The 20694-nt window shown below is 54.7% G+C and overlaps 1 long non-coding RNA gene across 1 annotated transcript; it reads left to right on the forward strand.

Annotated features, from left to right (window-relative positions):
• The first annotated feature begins 4582 nt into the window (after positions 1-4582).
• LOC117099172 lies at positions 4583-11227 on the forward strand. The gene is made up of 2 exons (XR_004443725.1): positions 4583-7680; positions 10683-11227. It is a non-coding gene; the product is annotated as an uncharacterized LOC117099172 (long non-coding RNA).
• The last annotated feature ends 9467 nt before the right edge of the window (positions 11228-20694 follow it).

The following is a 20694-nucleotide window of genomic DNA, read 5'->3' on the forward strand; positions in this document are numbered from 1 at the left end:
AACCTGTATACAAGCTTAGCTTTAAAAACCCATTTACTGGCAGGGCGCAGTGGCTTATGCCTATAATCTCAGTGCTTTGGGAGGCTGAGATGGGTGGATCACCTGAGGTCAGAAGTTCGAGACCAGCCTGGCCACCATGGTGAAACCCTGTCTGTACTAAAAATACAAAAATTAGCTGGGCAGGCCTTGCGCAGTGGCTCACGCCTGTAATCCCAGCGCTTTGGGAGGCCAAGGCAGGTGGCTCACGAGGTCAGGAGATTGAGACCATCCTGGCTGACACAGTGAAACCCCACCTCTACTAAAAAATACAAAAAATTAGCTGGACATGGTGGTAGGCGCCTGTAGTCCCAGCTATTTGGGAGGCTGCAGCAGGAGAATGGCGTGAACCCAGGAGGCGGAGGTTGCAGTGAGCTGAGATGATGCCACTGCACTCCAGCCTGGGCGACAGAACAAGACTCCATCTCAAAAAAAATAAAAAATTAGCTGGGCGTGGTGGCGGGTGCCTGTATTCCCGGCTACTAGGGAGGCTGAGGCAGGAGAATTGCTTGAACCCGGGAGGCAGAGGTTGCAGTGAGCTGAGATGCCACTGCACTCCAGCCTGGGCGACAGAGCAAGACTCCATCTCAAAAATAAAACAAACAAAAAGTCCATTGACCATACAGGAATAGAAGAGAAAAGTTAAGGTAGCAATGTTACCAAATCGTGCATTTGAGTGTGTGGATTCTCAGGTGGCGACACTGGGGAAGGAAGAGTGTAGTCATCAGTCCCTTATCCCTGTGAGTGGACTCACTCTGACATTGAGAGTGACGCGTTCGGGCTGAGGCCGGGATGGGCTCGGTGACAGCGTCCGTGGGGTTTGGTCATCAGCTGTGATTCTCAGGAGTGGGCCTCTGTCCTGGATAAAGTTCCAAACTCAGCAAAGGACAGTTGACCTGGTAGCAGCCTTCCTGGAAAACTCAGTGAGAATGAAGACTATGCCAGAAATACGGTTTAAATTTGTTTCAAGGCTCAGACAGCCTCGTTCTCAGTCTTAGCTGCTGAGGGCTGGGCCGGCCCTGGGAAAGCTGGGCAGGACAAGGCCATCCCCTGCCAGCTGCTTGGGCCCACAGTCCCCCTTGGGGCAGGGCTGGGCTTGCTGAGGGTCCCGGTGACGGGAGAAACAAGAACGAGCAGCACAGCGGCTCTGCCGTGTCCACAGACCACCCCCCGCATGCCCCTCACCCCAGCGGGCATGCACGGGCCAGGTGGCTGTGTGGCCTCATGGGGATCACTGGGAGCCATGGTCGGTCTGAGATGGACACCCTGTATTTTCCGATTATGAGGCCGGGCAGTTAAACGTGCCCTGTGGAGAGCCCTTTCCCTCAAAGCTTCACGTGTAACCCAGCTGGATGGGTGTTACTTTCAACAAAATGCAGTCAGTGTGGAAACCCAGTGGTGTTTCCCAACCAAACGCTGGGGACTCGGTTTTGTAAGTGTGTTTGAAGTCAGGGAGGCAGCAGAGGCAAGGAAGCACCCAAGACGCTTGTCCGCGGTCAGCCCGTCTGGATGGCTCTGCTTGATGCAGGTGCTGCTCAGAGCACCTGTGGGCAGGGCTACAGGCCTGCGAGCCCTGGGCCTCCTGCTCCAGGACCTGGGTCCAGAGATGCCTGTCCCCTAGCCTCCTGCCAGGCCACAGGCCCTTGGCCTGTCCTACGTCAGCAGGGTCTAGCCAGCCACAGTGCCCCCCTCGCCCGCCATCTTCTTTTGGCAAACTTGCGAGTCGGAAGAGCATGTTCTCCTCAGTGGGTTTAAGAGTCAATGTTGGAAATTGCTTCCCAGGAACCTCTGGACAGGTGTGTCCTTGGGGCGGCTCCCGGTACTGCGGGCTGCGGAGCCGCGCTTTCCAGGGATTCGATGGCTGCCCGGCTCATCATCTTGCTGTGGCCTGAGCATCCATGAGGTGGGCGAGGGGTCACACCAACACCTGCCTGATATGGCGGCTGTGAGGAGGGAAGCGTGCGCCTTTCCTCAGAGATGCTGAGTTTGCTGCCGTTGGCTGGTCCTGCACACGCAGCTTCCCCAGGTGCGCCTCCTCCACTGGCCACGTGTTCTGCTGCACCTGCCTTTCAGCCCCCCGAGGCCCTGGGGTCAGGGATGCGCGTTCTCACTCAGCCCTGCCCTCTGGTGAGCGTGGATCCACATTTTAACCTGGGGGCGGTTTGCTTGCAGTCGTGGAGTTCTGGGAAGAGCCACAGCGGTGAATAAACACCCTGTGCCGCCGAGGCCTTCCCCGGGGCTGTGGGCCGTGCGCAGGTGGGTTCTGGAAGGCACGTCGCAGCTGCCCTGGTGAACATGGTTTCTGCTCCTGCACCGGCTGCTGGCGGGGTGGGGAGCGTTCTGGTCCTGGTCGCGGTCCTGCCGCTTCCCTGGGCCAGGCCATCAGTGCACACATGGGCGAGACACCGTCCCTGTGAACAAAGCCTGTGTCCAGCGCGCGTATTTTAGGGCTGAGGTCGTATCTTAGAAGGTGAAACAAAATGGCTGGCAAACTCTAGAAATTATTCCTTTACGTGGACTTCAGTTCCATGACCAGTAACGCCGCCGTTCGCATGTGCCCTTTGCCACAGTGGCCCATGAGCTAGGGGCAGGCAGCTGCCCAACCCTGGCTCTGAGCGCAGTTTTGTTCCAGCTGCTGAGGGCCAAGTGGCTTCTCAGCCCATTGGGCCGGGCTGCCCGGCTCTGGGGGGCATGGGTGCTCCCACACAATGTGCCAGTGCACATCCTTCTGTTGAGATAAGGGCCATCGGTGTCATTTTGAGCTTCTGCTAAGCTGTTTTTCTTCTTTCGGGCAGGCCCCCGTGGCCATGCTCAGGGCTCTAGACCAGGGTGTGGCACTGAGGCAGGTCACCTGTATGCAGGGAAGTTGGAGGGAGTTGGAGTGCTCACTTGGCCAGCTTCCCTCCTGTGCAGGCGGCTGAGCTCGGCGATGACACACGTGTTTCCTCGTGGAGTGGGATCATGCTGAGATTCCAGGACAGCGTGGGTCAGCCGCTGGAGGGGTGACTTCCCCTGAGATCGTGTGCTCAAGACATTGCCGCGCCTGCTGTAGGGGCTGTCCACACAAGCAGGGGATTCCTCCCCCCACGCACAGAGCGAGGTGGCCCAGCCACTTGGGCCATTACAGCGAGATAGCATGGTGGTGGGATGCCGGGTGAGGAGTCTGAAGGCAGAGGTGGGGCTCACTGTTAGCTGGTGGGGACTGGGGGGCTCCAGGAGGTACCGGTTGTGGGAGAGGCTGGGGGTCCACCAGCCCGCATCCTTCTCGAGGTCAGGGCCCTGCTCTGTCCCGTTTCAGGGCTGGGTGGTCATGGAGGCACTTGGAAAAAACTCGCTGGAACAGGCGGGTGGGGGGGGGGGCTGGGACGGGAAGCATGGGAGCCATAGACCGTAGGAGCCTGAATCCCAGAGGATAGTCCTGCTGGGGGTGTGGGGACAGCACCATCGGGGGCCTCTGTGCATCCAGGGAGCAGGCAGGGCCTGCCTGGGTCAGCCTCAGCCTAGCCGTGGGGTTCGTACCTGTGCCCTTCGCTGCCCTCGGAGGCGTGCTCGGTCCCACAGAAAGGCAGGAGAATGAGCTGCGATTTGTGGGATGTGGGGTGGGCAGAGCATTCATGTGCTGGGCACAGCCTCAGCCAGAGGAAAGGCACGGTTGGCATTGTGGGCCCAGCGCAGGCTGGTGAGAAGGAACCCCATGTGCAGACGTGGCGGAGCCTCCTAACCGTGAGAGCCTCCTAACCATGAGAGCCTCCTAACCATGAGAGCCTCCTAACCATGAGCGCCTCCTAACCATGAGAGCCTCCTAACCATGTGAGCCTCCTAACCATGTGAGCCTCCTAACCATGAGCGCCTCCTAACCATGAGAGCCTCCTAACCATGAGAGCCTCCTAACCATCTGAGCCTCCTAACCATGTGAGCCTCCTAACCATGAGCGCCTCCTAACCATGAGCGCCTCCTAACCATGAGAGCCTCCTAACCATGTGAGCCTCCTAACCATGAGAGCCTCCTAACCATGAGCGCTTCCTAACCATGAGCGCCTCCTAACCATGAGAGCCTCCTAACCATCTGAGCCTCCTAACCATGAGAGCCTCCTAACCATGAGAGCCTCCTAACCATCTGAGCCTCCTAACCATGTGAGCCTCCTAACCATGAGCGCCTCCTAACCATGAGAGCCTCCTAACCATGTGAGCCTCCTAACCATGAGAGCCTCCTAACCATGAGAGCCTCCTAACCATGTGAGCCTCCTAACCATGAGAGCCTCCTAACCATGTGAGCCTCCTAACGATGAGCGCCTCCTAACCATGAGCGCCTCCTAACCATGAGAGCCTCCTAACCATGTGAGCCTCCTAACCATGAGAGCCTCCTAACCATGTGAGCCTCCTAACCATGAGCGCCTGCTAACCATGAGAGCCTCCTAACCATGAGAGCCTCCTAACCATGTGAGCCTCCTAACCATGAGAGCCTCCTAACCATGTGAGCCTCCTAACCATCTGAGCCTCCTAGCCATGTGAGCCTCCTAGCCATGAGAGTGCCGCCCAGAGACAGCGTGTGCCTGGCGGTGCCCCCACCCACCCAGGGCTCTTTCCCTGTTAGGGCTGGGGGTGAGGTATGGCACCTGCAAGCAGCTTTCTGTGCCCAGCGGAGGCTTGGGAGGCACAGCCGCCTCCAGGTGAGGACGCCTGGTGCCTGGCTGGGCACTGGCTCCTAAGAGGAGAACACAGCTGTGTGGCTCTGGGAGACAAGGGTTTGGATGCTGCAGACTGGGCAGGGCTGGGGGGCGGGGATCCGAGGCAGTGAGTGGCTCTTCGAGGTGCTCTCAGAGCTCGCTCTGGTTTCCCGCCTCACAGCCTCCCCTTGAACAGCTGCACTTAAGTGAGGTCCACCCTTGCCCCACTCCCAGGGGGGCTCCCTGGCCTGGCACACAAGGGAGCCTGTGGGAGCCCCTGGTGGTGTCTGCATTCTGGGCTCCGAAGAGCTGGCTCCCTGCAGGGGAACCTGCCAGTGCACCCCCGGCACCTTCCTGGGATTGAGTCTCCGCCAGGGATGTCTCCTGGCTTGTCTCCTCAAGGGCCTGCCAGCCTCATACCCCGCAGGGCACAGTGGGCTCTCCAAGGCCAGACAGGACCTTTTTTGCTGGGTTTAGCCTAAGCCTGGGGCTGGCAGGGCCAGGGCCTGCCGTCGGGCTGCTCATCACCCAACAGTCGCCGGGGAGCATGGCTGAGTGCCCTGACCCCAACTGCCACTACCACTGCCACACAACTGGACATGGGCCCAGGGCTTTCTTTGGCCAGCAGGTGCCCCACTGTCTTCTCCACATTCCCAAGAGAGGCTCCCTTCTCCCACAACTTGTCCTTAGGGGCTCAAAATGAGTCCCAGCCTGTGTAGGGCCCCAAGTGTGGTCCTCCCACACCTCCCAGGCAGCCTCCAGGCTGTGGGCAGGCTCTGGTGCCGGCGGGGCATGAGTCTGGCTCTCCCCCAGCAGTGGGTCTCTGTCTGCCTTGCATCGTGCCCAGCCTCCCCCAGGCAGCTGTGCTCTTCCTCTCAGCAGCCATGTGCCCCCTGGGCCGTGGGGCCCCACTCCTGCCCTGCACTTGGCTTCTCTGTGGGGTGGGCGGGGACGTCCACCCTCCCACTGCCGCCTCCCAGGCTCCCGAGAACTGCGAGCCCCATCCTGGGCTGGCCTCTGCTTCACCCAGAGGCTGTGGACTGCACAGCCCAGGCACATCCCCTTCCCCTCTGGGGACCTGGCTGACCCCTCGTGGGCTCCTAAATGACAAAGGCCTGGATCCCAGACTTGTGAGTTCCCTTCCAGTTCCCTGTCAGAGTGGACCCCACCCACACCCAAGAGCATGCTCCTGCCCCGCCGTGAGCCTCGGGCACCAGGGCCACAGCCAGGGGTCAGAGCCACTGCCAAGGGCCGTGGTGGAGCAGGCACTGGACCAGGAGCCATGTGGCCGCAGCGGCTCTGCAAGCTGGCGGGGTCCTGACAGAAGCTCTGGGATCTGCACCCCTGTCCTTGAGTGGAGATGGATGGAGACAGGAGACCCGGCGTCCTGGCTCTGCCGCAGCAGGCACCGCCGTGGCAGGTCCGGGTGATCCTGACTTCCAGGGCCCAGCCTCAGAGTCTAGAGAAACAATTTTACTCAGGCTCAGGGTGGCGGGGGACACAGGTGCCACAGAGCAGGAGGTATGGTCAGGTGGGGCCTTGGCTCCAGGGCCTGGGGCCTTCCCGCCCACAGCACTGGCTCTGTCACCAGAAAGATCCTCCTCGAAGTGAGCTCGGAAGCGGACTCGCCCAGAGGGCAGGGGTGTTGGCTGTGGGGCTGTGGTGCACTCTGCCTGCGGCATCACCTGTGTGTGGTCTGTGTGGTGGTGTGGTGTGCGTGTGTGCTCTGTGTGCATGCACAGGTGTGCCTGTGTGCTCTGTGTGGGGGAGCATCACAGGGAGGCCAGCCGTGAGCCCAACTCCCCAAACAAGGCCTCCTGGCTTCCCTTCCGGCTGTCCTGTGGCTCCTGTGTGACCAGGGCCTCGGGTGTGGACCTGCAGCTCTTGGCCCCTGATGGGGACGGAGCAGCTCCAGGGTGCCTGGGACCCGGCTGGCACTGCTGGCGAAGGCAGTAGGATGGGCGCAGCCCCTGGGGACAAGGACAGGAAGCAAGGCCACAGGCACCGCCAGGACAGGCCAGGACAACAACTTAGCTTCCACGCGGCCTTCCAGAGCAGGGCCACAATGCTGTAATGTTCTAGGTTTGGAATATCCTGGAGATGCTTCTCAGGTGGCCAGCCCTGAGTCCTGCACTGGAACCCAGAGCGGCAGGGCACATCCCCAGGGCCACATCCCTGTGGTCACAGAGCAGGTGAGGGCGCTGGGGGATCCCGGCCTGGCCTGCCTAGGAGAGAAAGGGGTCTCTGTGTGGCCCTGGTGCTCGAGTCCTGGAGGAGCCTGTGGCTGCAGGCTCTCAGATCTCCTCCCATCGGGCGGGGTCTCTGGCACCTCCGCCTCTGACTCACTGGCCACCAGTGGTGTCAGCAGATCCCCGGCTGCCTCAGCAAGGCCCTGTGGTACCTGCCTGGCTGTCGGGACCTCTCGCTTTTGTTGTCCTGAGTCACCACCACGCAGGAAGTCACACTTCCCCGAGGCGACTGCGTTGCCAGGAAGCCCAGGCCATGTGGAGAGGCCACTCAGAGAGGCTACGTGGACGCGCTCAGGGTGACAGCCAGAATCGACTGCCACAGATGGAAGTGAAGAGCACACTGAACGCCCTGCTGCGGTTGTGTCACCCGGCCGTTCTCTTCACGGCAAAGCAGAGACCACCATGGCACTGGGCCCTGCCTGGGTTCCCTTCCCGCAGCCCTTGAGTGCAGCATGATAAACGCTGTGTGAAGCTGTCACACCTGGTGTCACTGGTCACTTGGAGTCACCGCAGCACCAGCTGAAGGAGAGAGGGTCCGGCTCAGCTGAGACACCGCTTCCTATCCAGTGACTGGAGGCAACTTGGTTGGAGAGTTTCCCAGCCTGAGACGGATGCAGGGGAATTTGGAAACTGGTCCCAGCCAGGGTGCATCCCAGGGCATGGTGGGAGCCGCCCCAATCAGCATGTGCCACAGTTCCTCGCACCCTCTGACCACTGAAGACCTCTGAGGTTAGCCTAAGGAGGGGCCTGCAGGGCTCTCCTTGTTTTTTGTTTGTTTGTTTGTTTTTGTTTTTGTTTTTTGCACACAGAGGCAGAGTCTCGCTCTGTCACCCAGGCTGGAGTGCAGTGGCAAGATCTCGGCTCACTGCAACCTCCGCCTCCCGGGTTCATGCCATTCTCCCGCCTTAGCCTCCTGAGCACCTGGGACCACAGGCGCCTACCACCACACCCAGTTAATTTTTTTATTTTTAGTAGAGACGGGGTTTCACCATGTCGGCCAGGCTGGTCTTTAACTCCTCACCTCATGATCTGCTCGCCTCAGCCTCCCAAAGTGCTGGGATTATAGGTGTGGGCCACCGCAGCTGGCCATTTTTTTTTTTTTTTTAGGTTTTATGTATTTATTTTAGAGACTAGTTCTCGTTTTGTCACCCAGGCTGGAGTGCAGTGGAGCCATCACGGCTCATTGCAGCCCGGAACTCCTGGGCTCAAGCCATCCTCCTGCCTCAGCCTCCAGGGTAACTGGGACTGCAGTTATGCACCACTGCCCTCAGCTAGTTTTTAAATTTCTCTAGAGAGGGGGTCTTGCTGTGTTGCCCAGGCTGGTCTTGAACTCTGGCCTCAAGCAGTCCTGCCTCAGCCTCCCAAAGCACTGGGATTACAGGCATGAGCCACGGGGTCCAGCTTCTCAGTGCTTTTTGAAAATGAGCTGCTTTTCTTCTCCGTCCCCAAACCTGAACCTCAGCGCTCCTGGAAACGCCCACACTTGCATTCTGATGCTGAATTAATCACCGTGTCCCCAGGTGGCTGCTCTTGCCAGCCAAGCACTGAGGCCTCCAAACTCAGTCCCAGGATGGAGGTAGTCAGACCCCATGCTTCCCTGGGGCTCGCTGAGGGAGGGGATCTGACCCCACAGGCCCTACCCAGAAGTGAATCTGGGGCCAAGGTGACCCTCACAGACAGTGGACGCTCTGGCTGCTTCCCTCCTATCCAGGCTGGCCCCGCCACATCCATGATGCGGCTGCCCTCACGCCACTGCCAGTCCTGGAGCTGTCTGCTGTGTCACTGGCCTCTCAGAGGCTGGGGAGCAGGTGGTGCATGGTGGGGAGGGACTATGGCTGGTTTGCAGTCCCCAGGGGCAGGAACGGGTTTGGGCTGGTGCGTTTGAGCAGGGCCCTGCGAGGGTGGTGAGGACGGGGGGGCAGGACAGGGGTGACTCCGTGCGTGCCACTTAGGGCTGGGGATTTTCGTGAAAAACGCACACAAGCCCTGAGCTACAGGTGTGGGTGCTCCTGCTGGACGCACTCACTGCAGAGGAGGTTGCTGCCACCCACCGAAAGGGAGGACTGTGCCCTCCTCACCTGGCCTTTCTCCCCAGCCTTGACACTGGCTGTCCAGCCTGCATCCCGTGACACACTGCACAAGGGTGCCCAGGTGTAACCCCCATGAAAATGGTTCTCAGATTCCCACTCACTTCACTCAGCGCAACCAAACCTGGCTGCTCCAGCTCTCAGCTTCTTCCGATACCCTCATGAGTGCCTCTGCCTGCACTGGGTCATCGTGGGAAGGATGGTACTGTCCTTTGTCAGAGCATCCACCTCCTGAGAGCATGCAAGTACACCCCCTACACACATTCACATGCACATGCACACACCCACACGCATGCACGTGCACACACACCTACACACATGCTTACACCTACATGCATGCACACACATACCCACACCGACACTCATGCACACACACCCACACACATGCACATGCATGCACACCCACACTCATGCACACACCTACACTCATGCACACACATGCACATGCATGCACACCCACACTCATGCACACACCTACACTCATGCACACACATGCACATGCATGCACACCCACACACGCTCACACCTGGGGGTGCGCGCCTGGGGGTGCGCACACATATTCTCAGCACTGCTCTCCTTCAGAGAGGGCCCCTCATTTAACTCCTAAAACCCCCAGAGAGCTGGTGGTCCCAGGAAGGGCCGTGGGCCCCAGCTCCTGAGGTCAGCAGCTCTGTTCAACACAGAGGGTGTGGTTCTAGCCTCCACACTTCCCTCTGTGGACATGCAGAGGCCCTGCGTGCTCACAGGGAGCCCAGCACACCCCACGTGCAGCTTAACACTGCACACCCCGTGTGGTTGCCAGGACTGCTCCTTGTCCCATCCTTTGTATAAGAACAGCTCGCCGGGCATGGAGGCTCACGCCTGTAATCCCAGCACTTTGGGAGGCCGAGGCGGGTGGATCACGAGGTCAGGAGTTCGAGACCAGCCTAACCAATATGGAGAAACCTCATCTCTACTAAAAATACAAAATTAAGCGGGCATAGTGGCACATGCCTGTCATCCCAGCTGCTCGGGAGGCTGAGGCAGGAGAATTGCTTAAACCTGGGAGGCGGAGGTTGCAGCGAGCCGAGATCGTGCCATTGCACTCCAGCCTGGGCAACGAGTGAAACTCCATCACCCTCCGCCCCCCAAAAAAGAACAGCTCTACTGGGCTGGACCTGACACGCACCAAGCTGTGTGTTTGAGGTTCACAGGTTGGAGGCTCCTGACACAAGCGGGCATCTGGGAAACCATCACAGTCAAGACCCCCAGCAGGCCGGGCGTGGTGGCTCACACCTGTAATCCCAGCGCTTTGGGAGGCCGAGGCGGGCGGATCACGAGGTCAGGAGATCGAGACCATCCTGGCGAACACGGTGAAACCCCGTCTCTACTGAAAATACAAAAAAATTAGCCGGGCGTGGTGGCAGGTGCCTGTAGTCCCAGCCTCTAGGGAGGCTGAGGCAAGAGAATGGTGTGAACCCGGGAGGCGGCTGAGCTTGCAGTGAGCGGAGATTGTGCCACTGCACTCCAGCCTGGGCGACAGAGCAAGACTTCATCTCAAAAAAAAAAAAAAAAAAAAAAAGTTCCCCAGCATGGGGGACCTGCAGCTGCCAGGCCACTGGTTGCACCATTCCTGAACCCGCGGGTCTCTTTCACCCTCTGTAGATTCGACATGGCTTGGTGTTTCCACACCTTGAAACTACAAGAGCGAATCTGAAAGTTAGTTCAAAAAGTCAAAGGGGTTCACAGCAGCGAAGAGGTGGAGACAACACGAAGCCCACCGGTGGACGAGTGGGTGGACAACGTGTGGTCGACCAGACGATGGGGTGTTCTGCACGCAAGGAGGTGAGTCCTGATGCAGTGACAGGTGTGAACCTTGAAGACATCATGCTGAGCAGGACAAGCCAGGCATGAAGGGCCACATGTTGTCTGATTCCATTTCTATGAAACGTCCACAACAGGTGAATCCACAGAGACACAAGATGGGTGGTTACCAGGTGCTGGGGGAGGGAGGAATGGGGAGTGAGTGCTGATGGGGGGGGCGTTTCCTTCTGGGGGCATGATGGTGTTCTGGAACTAGGTGGAGGTGCTGGCTGTGATGCATCGGGAATGGATCAGACGGCACTGAATTGTCCACCGTAACAAGGCTGAGTTTGTTTTGTGAATTTCACTTCAATACAAAAAAAAAATTGCCTCCACCTTTCTTTCCAGCTGTAACTTTTGGGATTTTTAAGGCGTTGAACCCAATCCCTCCATTTTACATCCTCTATGAACTAATCGATGCCACCAAACTACTAAATTTCATTTCCCAGAAAGTTCATGAAAAACCAAAATTCCAGGGAAGAAAAACCTGAGACTCAAGCTAGTCTCATGTTTTTTATCATCTGTGATTTTTCAAAATTTCCATGCTGGGCCTGAAGTACTGTTAGAATCAGAACAGTTTATTGAAGCAAACCAATATGCATGTTTCATCATAAAATAATTTCCACATGGTAATACTTTTGTTTTTTCTGTTTGTTTGTTTTTTGAGACAGAGTCTTGCTCTGTCACCCAGGGTAGAGTGCAATGGCGTGATCTCGGCTCACTGCAACCTTTGCCATCTGGGTTCAAGCGATTCTCCTGCCTCAGCCTCCTCAGTAGCTGAGATTACAGGCGTGCGCCACCATGCCCAGCTAATTTTTGTATTTTTAGTAGAGGCGGGGTGGGGGTGTTTTGCCATGTTGGCCAGGTTGATCTCGACCTTTTGACCTCAAGTGATCCGGAATTACAGGCGTGAGCCACCGTGCCAGACCTTATACGATAATACATCTGTAACAGTGGTATTCTAAACATGATGGGCAGGCACATTTTGGTTTGGGTTCTGCACTTTTTTAGCCTTGCAAGTCAGCGGAGACAGAGATGCGTGCTGCGCTGTGGGAGGTAACTAGCCTGACCGGGAAGGGCTGGGGCACGGAGATCCCCAACCCGGGGCTCCTCGCCAACTGCTGGAGCCCAGCCTGGGGGTCGCAGGGGAGTGGGCTGTGCAGCACTCCCATGCATGAGTGGGCGGTGGCCACGCTGACCCCCACACCAAACCTCCGTCCCCAGGACTGGAGGGAGAGGAGGGAACGAGGGAAGTCCTAAAGCTAAGCTAAGCCAGCTGTTTAGCCCGTTTTCCTGACTGGTGCTCTGGACAGGCCCCGTCTGCTACATGGTAAATGTTTTAATCTCCAGTGACCTGATTTAATTCTTTTTTTTTTTTTGAGACGGAGTCTCGCTCTGTCACCCAGGCTAGAGTGCAGTGGCCGGATCTCAGCTCACTGCAAGCTCCGCCTCCCGGATTTACGCCATTCTCCTGCCTCAGCCTCCCGAGTAGCTGGGACTACAGGCGCCCGCCACCTTGCCCGGCTAGTTTTTTGTATTTTTTAGTAGAGACGGGGTTTCACCGTGTTAGCCAGGATGGTCTCGATTTCCTGACCTCGTGATCCCCCTGTCTCGGCCTCCCAAAGTGCTGGGATTACAGGCTTGAGCCACCGCGCCTGGCTGATTTAATTCTTTTAAAAGCACAACTCAAAGCAAAAATGAAGCTGCCTAATATTTGTTAAAACCCTATTATTAGGAGAAGTGGTAATATGTTGAAATTACCTTTACAAAAATTAAAAAAAGAAAGTTGGCCGGGCGCAGTGGCTTACGCCTGTAATCCCAGCATTTTGGGAGACCAAGGCGGGCAGATCACAAGGTCAGGAGATGGAGACCATCCTGGCCAACATAGTGAAACCCCATATCTACTAAAAATACACACACATACACACACACACACACACACACACACAAATAAATAAATAAATAAATAAATAAATAAATAAATAAGCCAGGCGTGGTGGTGCGCTCCTGTAATCCCAGTTACTTGGGAGGCTGAGGCAGGAGAATTGCTTGAACCCGGGAGGCAGAGGTTGCGGTGAGCTGAGATCACGCCATTGCACTCCAGCCTGGGCAACAAGAGGAAAACTCCATTTCAAAAAAGAAAGTCTATGCGGGGTGGCTCATGACTGTAATCCCAGCACTTTGGGCGACTGAGGCAGGCAGATCACATGAGGTCAGGAGTTTAAGACCAGCCTGGCCAACATGATAAAACACTGTCTATTAAATGTATAAACATTAGCTAGGCGTGGTGGCAGGCACCTATAATCTTAGCTACTTGGGAGGCTGAGACAGTAGAATCTCTTGAACCTGGGAGGTGGAGGTTGCAGCGAGCCGAGACTGAGCCATTGCACTCCAGCCTGGCAACAGAGCGAGACTCAAAAAACAAAACAAAAAAAAACCAAAACACCTAAAAAACAAAACAAACCACTGTCATTAGGGGAGATGGTAATATGTTGAAATTATCTCTTTACAAAAATTATTAAAAAAAAGAAAGAAAGGCTGGGCATGGTGGCTCACACCTGTAATCCCAGTGCTTTGGGAGACCAAGGTGGCAGGATCGCTTGAGCCCAGGAGTTTGAGACCAGGCTGGGCAACATAAGAGCCTGTCTCTATTATTGTTATTATTATTATTATTATTGATAATAAAAGAAAAGACCTCCTTATGATGAGGTGAGCAAGCGTCAGCCTGCAGGCCAGATGCCCAGGAGCATGGGCTCACCCTGCCCTGACTTCCAACTAGGCTGGAGGCCAGGTAGGGAAAAGTCCTGTGCCCCTCCTGAGGGGGTACAGGGCCCGATTTGGAAGGCCTGGGTCCAGGGCGGGACACTGCCACCTTTACCAAGCTTGTGTGACCTTGTTGCCGGGGAGGGTCTGATGGGCTGGCCCGCTGGGGATATCTGGGCTACCAGCTGGGCCATCCTGGGGCCACTGAGAAGGCAAAGGGCGCAGAGCTCAGCCAGGCCAGGGTTTCCTCTCTCATCACTCCCCACTCCTCCGTCCATGGCCAGGGGCATCTGCAGGGCTGGCCTGGGGCTGCCCAGAGGCTGCAAGGGCCAGAAGGCCTCACCTGGGTCACCACCCAGAGCGGGAGGTGAGCTGGGGGCACGGGAGCAAAAGGGAGGCAGGCAGGCTCAGGGAGAAGAGCCCCAGGAGGCAGGTGTGCGGTTAGGGTTAGGGTTATGAAGGAGGGGAGGGGATGTGTGAGTGATGGTGCATTTTGCCTTCCCCAGCAGCTGCATCTGAAATGCTTGGGGATCAGGTCACCCAGGAGGGTGGGGTGACCAGAGGCCAGGGTTCCAGAAGGACTGGCACCTGACCGTGAGTTGGACGAGGGTGACAGGGACTGGGTCCATGTGCCACAATCCACACGAGGGTGTCCCATTCGTCCCTCTACTTTCCCCCACGGAGGTGGGAACCTGGGGCTGGTGAGGGCAATGGCACCTCTCTGCAGGGCCCCCAGATTCCTGACGCATAAGGAAACAGCGCCTACTCGCCCCACTTCTCAGGTCACTGACCACCAGAAGTCATGGAACACTGGGGGATGATCCACACAGCGTGAGGACAGGCAAGCAGGGCCAGAGCCGGGGAGCCCGAGGTGGCCTCAGAGAGCACGTGTGTGGAGGGAGGCCCAGGGGTGTCCTGGGCTCACCTGTCCCAGGAGCCCGATGGCCGGCCGAGCAGTGTGAGAGACGACAGAGCGCAGTGCAGGACGGGCAAACGCAGGAGGTGTCTGGGAGCACCAAAAGCAGACAGCTTCTCCCGTGGGAGAACAGAGCACAGCCGCTCTTGGGGGAAGGAACGTGTGTGAGGCTGAAACTCGGGCGTTCACCAGGTCTCGGGTGGCACAGACCTCTTAGCTGTTCCATGGCGTGGCTGTTCAAAGCTCACCCGTACCTGGCAAAATCGCATTCCTTACTATTTAATTTCTCTCACAAGGGAGAAATTGAATTTAATTCACTTAATTAAATTAGCACTTAATTCACTTAATTAAATTAGCATTTCCTCCTTGGGGGAGTGATGATGTGGTAAAGCCAGGAAGTCCTGCTTTAAGTATGCCTGCCTGGGCGCCACCTGTGCCAGCCTGGAGCGACCTGGTGGGAGTGTTAGGGGCTGTGGTGTTGGGTAGGTGTCCAGATCTGATGGGAGACGGTCCGATTCCCTTGCATACTTGTAGAGAGTGACATTTTTCAGTGGAAGCATCCACAGGTTTCCTCCCTGGCGGTGGGTTAGCCGTGAGATGGGAGGTCTGTGAGCACCCGTTCTGGGTCCTCCCAGGGCTGGGCCCAAAACCCAGCAGACAGTGCCAGGCCTGGTTCAGGCCTCAGGAGAAGCAGCCCTGAGATTCACAGAGGCCAATGTCCCTGAGTCTCTGAGACTCAAGTTTCCACATTTGCAAACTAGGGGACATCGTGGGGCCTGGGTGCAGCTCCCAGTCCTGAGTCGGCACACAGCAAGTGCCCAGGAGTGGCTGGCAATGTCAGCGTGCCAGGATCTGAGCCTGCCCCGAGGGACTGGGGATGGTGCCCCCAGCGTCCGAGGCTCCCAGCGAAGTGCGGATCCATCCTTAGGGTTCACAGATATGGTGCACATCCAGAGAGAAACTCGGCAGCCGCAGGGGCACCTCCCAGGTGATAGCTCAGCTTTCAGCGCTTGTGGAGCCCACCCCAACCCCATCCCCCATTGTTCCTGCTCACAGTGCTCACTGCCGTGGCTCACAGGCTGTAAACTACCCCCTCCTAGCAGAACAATCCAGTGGGCCAAAGCAATCCTCCCGCCTCGGCCTCCTGGGTAGCTGGGACCACGGGCACACGCCACCACACCCGGCTAATTTTTTTGTAGAGGTGGAGTCTTGCTATGTTGCCCAGGCTGGTCTTGAGCTCCTGGGTTCAAGCGATCCTCCCGCCTCGGCCTCCCAAAGGGCTGGGATGACAGGAGTGCACCACGGCCTCAGTCCGTTTTTATGTAACAGGTGGAGTTTTTGCGTTGGCTCTGATGGAGGCCAGAGGGGTCAGAAACCTGCCTCCGAACTACCCTTCCCACATCATTCCTGGACTGGGGGCTTCCGGGGCGCCTCCTTGCAAGTTAGCATGAGAGTCCTCCCTCCTGTGGAAGAGTCCACAGGGGCTCTGCCGACGTCCTTCCTGCTCTCTCATTTTCTGCTGAGGGTATGTTTTGGTAGGTGCAAGATGCCCAGTGAGCTGGGATTTCCTGGGTTCCAGCAGCCCCTGCCACTTCCCCAGGAGCTGGGACTGCAAGTGGGCCCACCACAACCGCTCTACTTGTCTTGGGGGGTGGTGCAGAACCTGGGGGAGAAGGGGCCAGACAGCACGGGTGGAGCGAGGAGGGGGCCCATGGGGAACAGAGTTGGGGAGGTGTGTATGGTGTGGTGGGGGCAGGTGCAGGGCCCTGGCCTGAACTGAGGCTCCAACCCTCAGCGAATCCCATCCTGGTGAGAGGCCGCTGCGCTGTGCACCTCAAGATGAGGGGGGCCTGGCACCACGGGGGCACCCGCTGGAGGGCAGAGATTGACCATTGCAGGTGCGCAGGTCAGTGGCACTAAGCAGTCACTGCAATGCAGGACTGTCCCTTCCCTCCATCCACAGAACTTTCCATTTGCCTACTCTGTCCCCATGAAACACTCACTTCCGTCCCTTCCCCAGCCCGGCAGCCACCTTTCTACTTCTTGTCTCTATGAACCTGATGACTCTGGGGACTGTCAATAAGTGGAACCACAGGATGTGTCCTTTTGTGACTGGCTCATTTCACTCCGCATAAGGTTCTCAAGGCTCATCCGTATTGTAGTGTGGGTCAGAGTTTTCTTCCTTTTTAGGGCTGAGTAGTATTTTCTTGTGTGGCGAGGCCACATTTTCCTTATCCATCATCTGTCCACAGACACTTCAGCTGTTCCCACCCAAGTGGAATAAGCTGCCATGAACAGGGGTGTCCAGACACCCCTTGGAGACCTTGCTTTCAATTACAGGGCCCATGGTAATTCTGTTTAATTGTCTGAGGAACTTACATGCTGGTTTTCACAGTGGCTACACCATTTTATATTCTCAGCAACAGTGCACAGGGCTTCTCACTTCTCCACATCCTCCCTGGTACTTGCTATTTTCTAGTTTTTTGGTAGCAGCCATTCTAGTGGCTGAGAGGGGGTCTCTCATGGTTTTTGGTTTGCATTTCCCTATTGACTAGTGATGTTGAGCATCTTTTCATGTGCTTCTTGGCCATCTGTGTATCTTTTTTGGAGAAGCATCTATTCAAGCCTGTTGCTCATTTTTTTTTTTGAGACGGAGTCTTGCTCTGTGCCCCAGGCTGGAGTACAGTGGCGCAATCTCGGTTCACTGCAAGTTCTGCCTCCCGGGTTCATGCCATTCTCCTGCCTCAGCCTCCTGAGTAGCTGGGACTACAGGCGCCCGCCACCACGCCCGGCTAATTTTTTTTTTTGTATTTTTAGTAGAGATGGGGTTTCACTGTGGTCTCGATCTCCTGACCTTGTGATCCGCCCGCCTTGGCCTCCCAAAGTGCTGGGATTACAGGCGTAAGCCACCGCGCCCGGCCTGTTGCTCATTTTTTAACCACGTTGTTTGCTTTTCTATTTTTGAGTATTAGGAGTTCTCCACATGTTTTCTGGATATTAATCCCTTTTCAGATACAATATTTGCAAAGATTTTCTCCCATTTTGTAGGTTGTCTTTGTACTCTGCTGATTTTTTTTTTTTTTTTTTTTCTTGAGACAGTCTCACTCTGTCACCCAGGCTGGAGTGCAGTAGCACAATCTTGGCTCACTGCAACCTCTGCCTCCTGGGCTCAAGCAATTCTCTTGCCTCAGCCCTGCCAGCAGCTGGGAATACAGGAATGAGCCACCATGCCCGGCTAATTTTTGTGTTTTTTGTAGAGACAGGGTTTCACTCTGTTGCCCAGGCTGGTCTCCAACTCCTGAGGTCAAGTGATCCACCAGCCTCGGCCTCCCAAAGTGCCAGGATTACAGGCATGAGCCATCATGCCCGGCCTCTGCTGACGGTGTCTTTTAATGCAAGCAATGTTTTAATTTTCTTGATGTCCAATTTATCTTTTCTTTTGTTGCCCATGCCTTTGATGTCACATCCAAGAAATCATTGCCAAATTCAGTGTTACGAAGCTTTCGCCATATATATATGTGTATATATATATACACGTATATATACACGTGTATATATACACACATATATATATATATATTTTTTTTTTTGCTACAGGGTCTTGCTCTGTCATCCAGGCTGGAGTGCAGTGGTGCAATCACGGCTCACTGCAGCCTCAAACTCCTGGACTCAAGTGATCCTCCCACCTCAGCCTCCTGAGTAGCTGGGACTACAGGTGTGCACCACCACACCTGGCTAATTTTTAAATTTATTGTAGAGCCGGGCTCTCTCTCTCTGTTGCCCAGGTAGGATTCAAACACTTGGGCTCAAGAAGTCCTCCTTTCTTATTTTTCGAGATGGAGTCTTGCTGTTGCCAAGCTGGAGTGCAGTGGTGCAGTCTCGGCTCACTGCAGCTTCTCTCTCCTGGGTTTAAGCAATTCTCCTGCCTCAGCCTCCTGAGTAACTGGGACTACCACCACACGCCACCATGCCCAGCTAATTTTTGTAGTTTTGGTAGAGACAGGGTTTCACCACTTTGGCCAGGATGGTCTTGATCTCTTGCTTGTGATCCACGCGCCTTGGCCTCCCAAAGTGCTGGGATTACAGGCATGAGCCACTGTGCCTGGCTTTGCCCTTTATTTTCTTCTTAGAATTTTATAGTTTTGGATCTTACATTTAGGTCTTGGATCCATTTTGAATCTTTCTATCTGTGGTAAGGGCCAAACTTTATTTTTCTGCGTGTGGATATCTACTATTCCCAGCACCACTTGCTGAAAAAGACTGTCCTTTCCCCACTGAATGGTCTTGGCACCCTCATTAAAAATCCCTTGGCCATGTATGCAAGGGTTTGTTTCTGGGCTCGCTATTCTATTCCATTGGTTTGTACGTCTGTCTTTATGCCAGTGCCACATTGCTTACTGTAGCTGTGTAGAAAGTTTTGAGATCAGGAAGTGAAAGTCCTTAAACTTTGCTCTTTTTCAGACTGTTTTGGCTAGTCAGGGTCCCTTGAGATTCCCAATGAATTTTAAGATGCTTTTCTGTTTCTGCAAAAAATGTCATTGGGATTTCATAGGGATTGCATTAAATCTGTAGATGGCTTCGGGTAGTACTGACATCTTAACCATATTAAGTCTTCCAACACAAAGTGTCTCTACATTTAATTTCTTTAATTCTTCTTTAATTTCTTTCAGCAGTATTTCACAGCTTTCATTGTACCAGTCTTTCACCTCCTTAATTCTTGTTTTATTGTTTTTATGCTATTGTATGTGGAACTGTTCTCATAATTTCCTTTTCAGATTGTTCTTTGTATCCTACTGCTTTGCTGAATTCATTCATTAGTTCTAACAGATCTTTTGTGGAATCTTTAGGATTTTCTTCATATAGGATCATATAATCTATAAACATTCATAATTTTACTTCTCCCTTTTCCATTTGGATGCCTTTTACTTTTCTTGCCTAATTGCTCTGGCTAGATCTTCATGGAAGGGGCAAAAGTGGATATTTTGCCTTATTCCTGATTTTAATTTTTTTTGAGATGGAGTTTTGCTCTTGTTGCCCAGGCTGGAGTGCAATGGTGTGATCTCGGCTCACCACAACCTCTGCCTCCTGGGTTCAAGTGATTCTCCTGTCTCAGCCTCCCGAGTAGCTGGGATTACAGGTGTGTGCCACCATGCCTGGCTAGTTTTCTGTTGTTAGTACAGACATGGTTTCTCTATGTTGCTCAGGCTGGTCTTGAACTCCCAACCTCAGGTGATCTGCTCGCCTTAGCCCCAAAGTGCTGGGATTACAGGCATGAGCCACCACACCTGGCCTCTTATTCCTGATTTTACAGGAAAAGTTTTCAGCCTTTCATCAGCGAGCAGTGTTAGATGTGGGCTTTGCGTAAATGGCTTTTATTATGTTGAGGAAGTTTCCTTCTATTCCTAATCTGTTCAGTGATTTTATCATGAAAGGGTGTTGAGTATTGTCAAATGCTTTTTCTGCATTGAGATGATCATGTAGTTTTTTCCTTCATTCTGTTAGCATAGTGTATTACATCGATTTTTTTTTTTGTATGCTGAGCCATCCTTGAATTCCAGGAATAAATCCCCTTGGTCATAGTGTATAATCCTTTTAATATGCTGCTGAAGTTTGCCAGTACTTTGTTGAGGTTTTTTGCATCAGCGTTCACAAGGAATATTGCTCTATAGTTTTCTTTTCTTGTGGTGTGTGTGTCTGGCTTTGGTACCAGGGTAAAGTGGGCCTCACAGAATGAGTTAGGAAATGTTCTCTTATCTTCAGTTTTTTGGAAACGTTTGAGAAGGGCTGATATTAGTTCTTCTTTACATGTTTGGTAGAATTCACCAGGAAACCATCAGGTCTTGGACTTTTCTTTGAGATTCAGATAATGCTTTTAATGCCTATAAAGATTAAAAATGAAGTTAAAAGACTTTCATCGCAAATGTTAAATGGTGGTACAGCACTGCATGTGCTGCTTTACGAATGCATTAAATAATGTAATCGAGCAGCTGGTCTAGGAGTTATGGTAATTCTGAAGCAATGATGAGCATAATGGTATTCTGTGGTATCTGCAGCAATGGTGATGTGATATGAGACATCCATGACTTCTGTAGGAGGTGGAGTCCCAGACACTGCTGATGCTGCTGCAGCAGTTGG

Source organism: Trachypithecus francoisi, unplaced genomic scaffold (assembly GCF_009764315.1).
Source record: "Trachypithecus francoisi isolate TF-2019V2 unplaced genomic scaffold, Tfra_2.0 Lachesis_group16, whole genome shotgun sequence".
Lineage (NCBI taxonomy): Eukaryota > Metazoa > Chordata > Mammalia > Primates > Cercopithecidae > Trachypithecus > Trachypithecus francoisi.